We start from the raw sequence: 8,065 nt of genomic DNA, 5'->3' as shown, positions 1-8,065 counted from the left end.
AAATTAATGCATACCTCTTATGCTTTTGAAGCTCTAGCCAGTTTTCAAGCAGAGACTTGAAATTTGTCAGGGCATCCATCCAAATCTACATACAGCTATGTTAAGCTCTCCATTTTTGGTCACTTTGTGAGCCTTTAAAAACCTAAACTAGCCTGCACAGCAAGGCAGACTTGTCAAAACCTAATGGCTGAGTACAGGATTCACAGAAGTGTTCAGTTTTCTGGCCAGGTTTAGATTTGGGGGGCAGAGAAGAACATAAGTAGGAGCTGTAAGCCTCGGTGTGTTTGTGCACGTTGCTCTGGGGCTGTAAAAGTTCTCTGTCCACACAGCAAGCTCTGTCCCTTCAGGTGCTTTTGGTGCTGCTCAGCCGGATACATGTAGAGCTTTGGGGTCTGAGTTGTTTGCTCTTTGTTTGAATCTCTTCCCATTCCAGCACTGTGCAGTGCCAGGACTGATTTTCCCTTTGTCTTCTCCAAGCTCATGCCATTGCAGCCTGAAGGAAAGCTGGCACGACTGCATGCAGAGTTGGGGGGTTGGCTGCAGGAACCCCAGGAGAGGACTGGGGAACTGGGGAGAGCAAGGAGCGAGGGGTAGGAGCTGGAAAGTGGAAGGAAAGTAGGTGGAAGAGAAAGTAGCGAAGGGTCTCTGCAGGAGAAAGTGAGACCAATGAGTGGTGCATGGGAGAAGAGTTAGCAGGCAGGATGGGGGCAAGCAGAGCTGAGACTGAACCAAGGGTATTAGAGAGCCAGAATGAGGAAGATGAATGGAATAAAAAAAGGGGCAGGAACTGATGTGAGTGGGAATGAATGGAAATACAGGGGAACAGCAGGAGTTGTGCCCTGGGATGCATTTTTTTCTCAGCAAGTGGAAATTCCAGAGTGAAAGAAAACCAAATCTTACTTCAGTCACGTCTCTCGAGTGCAGGTTAAATATTTGGTTTAATGATGTATTTGTAAATACATGGTTCTATTAGAATGTAGGATCTTCAGGGCTCTGATTCTGCTTGATTGTGATTGCCATAATATTGTGTATGCCTTTTGCACACTAATGTTTTCTTCCATGAGAATAAATACACTATCATTACCATTTCCTAGTTGCTCCACAGTATTACTGAATTTATCTCCTGTTCATTTTGGGTATTTAGGTGTGAGGCTCTTTGTGTAGACCTGTGGATTTTGATAGATGTTTTTATTTCTCCTAATAAAGATGTACATATATATCCAGATGAAGCCTTGTTCTATTCCATGGTCAGCCACAAACTGTTCCATTGGTAATAGAGCATGCCTCAGCCATGGGGCACAGCTGGGCTCAGAGGCAGGCTCATCCTCCACACCAGTGCCAGCATTCTTAATTTGATACTTGCCATGGACGGTTGTTTGGGGAGGAGAGTTTGTGTGAGTAGGAGGAAAAATCTTCCTGCTTGCTGAATACAAAAGTAGATTGGGTACCCCTACCACCTGGGTCTCCAGGATTTTATGTGTTTTGTTCTGTTTTCAAAATTTTCCACTTATGCATAGCTAACTCCCAGTAAATTCACCTTACCTCCAGCTATAAAGTAAGAGAGAACAAGTGCTCTGAGAGTGATCTGATAAGGATTTGTTTAAAAGCTGTGCAATTGGCTTTCCTGTCTCCCCTTCTTAGTTTTCCTGTGGTCACTCAGGATTTAACAATATTTCCTTAGGCAGCAAGCGGCCTGGGACCTGGAATACTGAATTTACATCCAAAGAGGCCGAAGCTGATGCTGCAAATACAGTTTATAATCTGTATCCCCACTTGGGCAACTCTCCTTGGCATTCTAATTAGTTCCTTATTGACTCATCTCATTTCAGAAGGGAAAGAATCAGTCTACTTGAGGAATACCTGTGGCCTTCCATTGTCTTTGGCATTATACAAATGGAATTATTTTCCCAGGAAATAAAATTACTTGCAACTGACATAAATTAATTTTGTTAAGAATATTTGGGCTGATGTTTCCCTGGATGTTGGATGACTTTGTTCTTCAGGATTGTTATGAATTAAAGAGGAAGATTCCTCATCATGACTGCTCCCAGCATAACAATGAGTTTGTTAGGTGCCATAGGTGATTTTTAACTAGAAATTGTTGGTCTGTTTGTGTACCTGTATATATTAATATAAAATACCAAAATTAATGCTTGCAGTATGCTTCCTTTGAGCTGTCTTGCTGTGAGCCACGTCTCAGCTTAAAGCATCTCAGATGTGAAGGCAAAGTTGTGATTCTCTGCTCTGGGGATGAAGGCCAGGACAGGAATGCCATTGCTGCTGTAGGGAGAGGAGAAGTCCCAGTGTAAGCAGCCCTTCCTTTTCCCTCCAGGTAGCTGCTGCCTACAGACTTTGCTCTTTTCCTGCTCAGTTGCCAGCACAGCTGTCCTTGCCAGAGGTGAGGTGAAGTAGGAGCTGGCCCCATATTGCTATTCCCAACAATATGGTAACCTGCACGGAACAGCTTGCTTTCCCATGGGTTAAAACAGCCATCCATAAGCAAAACTGCAGTTATTAGAAAAAAAACCATTGTTCTAAAGCAACAGCAAGTCAGAATAAGTGACCTGTTATTTTTAGTGCAGTGTTTTGGCTTAGTTTTGCCTAATATCTCTAAAGAATCAATCTAATGGAGCCCTTTAAAGCCCTTGTAGTAATAGTTCAGAACAGCTAGTAATTGGTGAATGGCAAATTGCTTTTTTCCACCCAAATCTCCCTACTAAATGTTTGTTTCTGTCTGTTGTCTGTATGCTGTTCAAACAAGTAGTAATTGTGGGCTGACTAAACAAGCATAGTCTGCTAGGGAGGGTGGTTTCCTTGGGAGCTGAGAAAAACTCCACATGGCTGAGCTGATACTTAAGCTTTGCTTCCAAATCTGTGTCCAAGATCCTGATTTTTCCAGGGTTCTGAGCAGATGTTGGTCCCTAATAGTTTTGATACCCAGACCAGCGTATGCATTCCTAAGTAGGACTTTACTGAACTTCCTTAGCTAATGGTATTACTGCAGTTCTCAGAGCACACCTTACCTGTGTATGTTCTTAGGTGTGCCTGTGTTGAGTTTGGGAACTGAAAAAGAAAATGGTTTTATAGATGCCTCTGGATTATTCTCTTTAGGCATGGAGGTAGAAGAAGAGCATGCACTCCTGCTTACTTGCGTTTGTTTTTGCCAAATTAAAAGAAGAAAATCTCTGAAGCAGCTGAAGTGAGATAAGATGAGCAATTTTCTGAACTTTGCATATTCAGTTACTGGTAGTGAATTCCTCTGAGAATTTCTTGAATATATACCTACTTGTGAATCTTCAACTCCAGATGCTGGTTGAGACGAGCACTAATTAAGCAACGACTAGCCTTCCAAACTGCCCCTCTAGAGAGACTTCAAATCCAAAGCTCCACAAAGAAAGCACCAAGGTGTTAATTTCCTTAACAGAAATGTTGCTTAAAACTACCCTAAATCTCCAGTTCCAGCTTCCTTATAAAATGTGATTTATTTTAAAAAAATTTTAGATAGGAGATGATAGTGAGGATTACATAGTCTGTTACTGATGCTACAGAATAATCTGTGTAACTTCATAGAGGCTTGCCTTTCCCAGACAATGATTAACATCTTGAAATCAGGCTTATGTAATCTAGCTTCCCCATATAATGGATGTTGTTTTGGAAAGAGCACTGATAAAAGCTATGCATTAACTGAAATGGAAATTCTAAACCACCTTCAACAGAAGTTTAGGTATAGGATGTAAAACCACCTGGTCCCTGTGGAACTCAGTAGAATGCAAGTCACCCATTAAATATTCTAGTTCACCTGTTTCCTCCGCAGATTTTGAGACTATTAAAAAGACCATCTTTAGGGCTAAGAGCTAAAGAGACTCTTACTCCAAATGCTGTTCAATCCTGCATTTTGATTGAGGAGATCATAGCAGAGATGGAGACCATTTATGAAGCACTCTTCTCCTCCCTTTGCCCTAAGAAATTCTACACAAATCTTTCTCTAAGTAGGAAAATCATGAAAAAAGTGCCATGCAAAAGTACTAAATTTACATGCAGTGATAGCTATCACATTTAAAGAAATTATTTTATAAGAGTAGATAGTACTAAAGGCTTATACATGATTAGCTGCACTTAGCTAGTAATTGACTAAACAAAAATATCTTCTGCAATGGTAGTTAACTAACTCTGAATTCTGTAGTCTGTTGCTAAATACCAGTATTTCAGAGAGACTTTCTCCTGACCTGGGCAGCCATGTTTCTGTAGTTGATTTCTGCATTCAGCAGGACCTGCTGCCGTCCAGGAGCAAGGATTCCAGAGTTCTAAGAATTCCTTGGGGCAGTCATGGGTAAAACTGAGAGGTCTCTGCTGTTGAAAACTGCAGCAGTGGTTTAAGAGTATTGTAATAACTGATTTGAGTCTATGGAAGTAATTCCCCTTTGATTTTCCTGAGTACATATGGAAGAAGGTGAACCAGGTATAAGCATGGGCGAATTAATTTCCCTTGCTCAGTAGGGATCCATGTTTCTCATGACCAGTTTCCTTTCCCACACCTGGATGAAAGGAGATGTTGGGGGGACCCAGCTGTATCATCTCCTTCCCTAACAAGATGAGCAGGCCAGCACAGAGACAGAGCCCATGGTTTTGCCTCATTTAATCCTTTATTTTCCCTGGAGGAGAAAAGGAGCTGTCTCGTCAAGAAATGCAGCTGAGGGAGTGGCATGCTCCCTCCTTTTCTTGTTCCAACAAGGGTGGTGGGTGGGAAGGCATGAGCTGAGCTATGAGGAAGGGATTGGAAAAGAAAGTTTCAGTGCAGCACCACCTATTCCCCCCTGCACAGCAGGAGCAGCATCTGAATCTCTGGGGTGGCGACAGCAGTCCTGCCATTTGTTAGTGCACTGAGCCAAGAGAAAACATTCTCACAGGCAGCATTGAACATGTCTGATCAGTCAGAACTATTTCAGACATGCTCACAGTGGGTGTACCTGTGTTGTATCTGGTTGGATGGTCCTTGTGAGCTTTGGGCATTCCTGAGTTCTGTATTTGGCACCCACTTGTCCCTTGAGAGGCAGCAGAAGTTTTGACTTAGTACAGGCAACCTACAAATGCCATCATACAACAGGAATGTCAGAGAGCTCGTAAGAGAACCCTGAAGACTGTAAGTAGCTGTCTGACAGTGTATACAGAATGAGTGGGGCAGTGCAGAGTGGCAGTGCCATTTGTACAACATGTGGGTGCACCTATGAAGTAGTCAAAGGACAGAATGCACCTGACCTTGTTGGGGATACCAAAAGTGCTGTCCCAGATTTACCGCCACCCCCAGACGCTCCCACTGGCAAGTAGTCTATAGTTAGGCAACTGTTCTGGCTGCAAGGAAGCCCTCCAGGCTTTTCTATAAACCCTGCCTCTTTCTCTGACTCAGCTGAATAAAAAATTATTTTTTAACTTGTATGCTAACATTTGCTGCTGCTAAAATGGTGATAAAGGTGCTGAGCAGACAATCTTGACATCAGCAGTATGTTGGGAGAAGACTGGATATGCCTTTCAATCAAATGTGGAGTTTTGACATTTTAGCAAAGAATTTTATTAATAATGTTCTGAAAAAAAAATCCAGATTAATGAAGGTATGTCCTATGTCAATAACATACAGAGAACTTTTTTCTGTCCAGAATGGATGGTGAGGTATCTCCAAGGGTTTTTTTCTGTATCAGTTTGCTTCTGGACTGACATGAATGTAAGAGATGGACTTTCATGCTAAGGGAAAATTTGCCTGTAATTACAAGTTTGATTTTCCTCATCAATTAACAGTTTTTGTGTACTGTGAACATTTTTGGATTAATTCCTATGGGAGATTTCTGTTGATAAATGTTGGTAAGGACTTACCAACTATGCATTGTAGCTATTTCAGGACTGGTTTTGATAACACACAGGCTTACTTATTGCCAGCTTTGTGTCTTATTTGGAAAGCTCTATCTAGCAAGGAAGCCTGTGGGTAGTCTGGTAGATATTGTGTTAAAAGTAATGTTGCTAATGTAAAAATTGAAGATGTTTTTATGTAGTTGCTATGGACCTACTGAGTCACTACGTACAGAAATTGAACTTTTGCTGTCTTGAATTTTTTTTTTATATCCTGTAAAGATGGCATTCTAACTGCTACCAAGTCAGAGTGGAAACATTTCGCACTTGGGTTTGTTCAGGTGTGAAGCAATGCTGGAGGGAGGAGACTCTGGAGGATAAAGCCATCAAATTCAATCATTATCTCTGCGAAGAACAGACGCTCTAGTCTAGAGGCAGGCAGGAGTGTGAACTGGTGTGGTGCACGTTCATCACGGTGTGATGCTGATACTACTGAAAATCCTGACTTACAGACACACTGCTCCTCAATGCTCCTAAACAGTGCAGTGCTGCTCAAACTGCGTGCTGGGGAAATGGCTTCAGGTGTACGCAAGCATACTCACACACTCAGGTCTCACACCTGCAGGGCTTTGAGTGTAGTCTCCTACAGAGAAAAAATTACCCTGTTCACTAATTTCAGCACAAAGTACCAAACATTTCATAGCTATTAAAATCTTCGTAAAGTGTAGCTTTCTGGCTGTGTTCCAGCCTTTACTGGCAAACATTTCCTTCAAATTAACTGTCTTTTTCAAGAACCTGGCGATGCAAAATTTCAGTTTAAAGGAATGTATGTTGTGGGGTTTTACCCTCCTTTGGTATGTATGTCAAAGACATGCATAACAACCTGGTTTAACTGGAAAGAGTTGGGGGAGTAATCAAGCAAAATAAAATGTATATTCTGATTGCTAAGTACTTTATGCAAAAAGGAACTGAATACTCTTACCTATTTTGTACAAAGTTAGACGTTGGTGCTGTGTTTCTGTGTAGGCAACCATTGGGTTGTGGTACCCCCCCACAGCAACTTCCACAAGCAGCCTTGGCGATTGCTGCTGTCCTTGTTTAGAAGAGGAGAGCTGCGTTGAGTTTCATGGTTTTGTCTATAACCTTGCAGATATAGTCTGGAAGGGTTTGAATGTGTTGTGAGCAGGGTGGCACTTGTGATAGCAATCAGAGCTTATCTTTAGTGCTGCTTATTTGGAGAAATTAAGCTGAAGATGTGGTGCAGGCTGCCTGTGATGCAACTGAGTGCATCTTGATGCTGTCTTTCTCACAGAGACCATTGAGTCATTTGGCAAATTCGACTGAGTCATTAGAGCTGTACAAAATCATGGAACCATAGAATGTCCTGAGTTGGAATGAACAAGCATTATCAAAGTCCAGCTCCTGGCCCTGCACAGGACAACTCCAATAATCACACCATTTTCCTGAGAGTGTTGTCCAAATGTTTCTTGAACATGTGCTGTGACCACTTTCCTGGGGAGCCCATTTCACTACTCAAACCTCTTGGTAGGTTTGGGTGAAAAACCTTTTCATAAAAACCTTTTCTTCCTCTGGGGGAAAACCCATTTCCTAATATCCAACCTAAACTTTCCTTGACACAACTTCACATCTTTCCCTTGGGTTCTGTTACTGGTCACCACAGAGGAGAGATGAGTGCCTGCCCCTCTGCTTACCCTCACAAGGAAATTGCAGACTTCCATAAGATCTCCCCTCAAGCTTCCTCTTCTCCAGGAATTGATACAGAACATGAACAAAATAATCATCATAGCAGAATGGGAACACGAGTTCACCTTCCTGTTTTGCTGTGTTTTTCAGGAGCTTACACTTTCAGATGATACGTGTTATCCTTTCTCAAAAATCAAGGCCTTGTAAATTTACCTCAGGTTAGACACTGCAAATGAACACTTTCAGATACCAATGTTCCTCTTATTTTTCAAGGCTGGGAGAGATTGGATATGGTCTTTCTTTACTTACAACACTATCATCAGTCTCCTTGGGCCTTTGCATTGGTCAGAGATTTCTCATACATCAATCTGTCCTGGATAAGTCACTTGCTCTCCCCTAGACTTTCCCCTAGTCTAGTTCCCCTCCTTTTTTTCTTCCTCTCAAAAGACCCCTGCCTGCCCAGAGTCTTTGCAGAGTGTAATTCTCCATCCTTTTGATTCTTGGTAAGGACATTGGGGAAAAA

The sequence above is a fragment of the Ammospiza caudacuta genome, chromosome 4 (genome assembly GCF_027887145.1).
Source record: "Ammospiza caudacuta isolate bAmmCau1 chromosome 4, bAmmCau1.pri, whole genome shotgun sequence".
Taxonomy (NCBI): Eukaryota; Metazoa; Chordata; class Aves; order Passeriformes; family Passerellidae; genus Ammospiza; species Ammospiza caudacuta.
The sequence above is the reverse complement of the archived record's forward strand: the minus strand, read 5'-3'. Positions refer to the sequence as shown.